This window comes from Limulus polyphemus, unplaced genomic scaffold (assembly GCF_000517525.1).
Source record: "Limulus polyphemus unplaced genomic scaffold, Limulus_polyphemus-2.1.2 Scaffold4962, whole genome shotgun sequence".
Taxonomy (NCBI): Eukaryota; Metazoa; Arthropoda; class Merostomata; order Xiphosura; family Limulidae; genus Limulus; species Limulus polyphemus.
In genome coordinates, this window is record NW_013670572.1 from 69847 (window position 1) to 71002 (window position 1156).

Here is a 1156-nt window from a genome sequence, read left to right on the forward strand (position 1 = left end):
AATCTAAATGATAATTTCTCACATCCTATTTAGCGTAAAAAAACGATAATATATTTTCTTCTTACCAACACAAATGTTGCACTACCAATAAAAAAATTTTCTTTGATAGATTGTTTAGGCAGAGTATTCATGATGAAACTTTGTTGAACAGACGGCAACTGCCTGTTGTAGAAACACAAGTGTAGAGGAAGAGGTTTCGAAAGTCTTCCGCCTTTCGTCTTCAGGTCAGTGTGTGTGTGTGTGGTGTAGTGGTCTTTATAGTATTCTGGTGGATTGTGAAAAGCGTGTTATGATTGAAGACGAAAGCCAGAAGTCTTTCGAAACGTCTTGTGTTTCTGATTTGTTTTCTCTGTGTCATGTATAGCTCTCGTTCGGTAAATTGACTTTGTCCATTTTGGATTCAAAATCAGAGGAAAGTAAAAATACCATTTCAGATATGTTCCCCGTCTCCTTCGGTTCACTGCTCAAGAGACCTTTGATTCAATGCCAGAGCTCGTTAGTTAGGCTGGACGATGAAAGACAAAAGGTTCTCTGAAATGCTATATATATGTGTGTGAGAGTGCACTATAATACTATAAACGCTTTAAAACCAATAGGCCTGTAACTTTTAAAGTGTCATATCCTACAATGTTTCAGGTTCAGTACGGAAGGGACCTGTCATGGCCCGGCGAGTAAGATGCTCGAATCGCAATCATAGCTATTGTTCGTTGGTAAAGAGTATCTCAAGAGTTGACGGTGTTGACTAGTGATCCCTCACTTCAAAATTAGGGACGGCTAGAGCTGACAGTCCTCAAGTAGCTTTGCGTGAAATTTAACAAACAAACAATCCATGCCAAGTATTTATCACTAACAAACATTAAACAGAAGCTGTTTACGAAAAGCCTTCCTAAAATATGTTTCTCATATTGTTTGATTTTTATATCTTCTTCATAGTTTTATATTTTTTTCTAATTCCTCAACAATATAGATAAGTTTGATGTTGATTCTTCTATAACTTTTAAGCTGGCAAAATGGTTTTAGTTTGCCCCTGAAGAAGAAAGGTCCACCTTTCGAAAGCTCTCGGGTTTTTGTCGTGTTGTATTAAGACTTCTTGAACCTACGTGTTTTCTACATCATGAATGGTTATAGTATTTTGTCACTTGTGTATAAAGTTAAA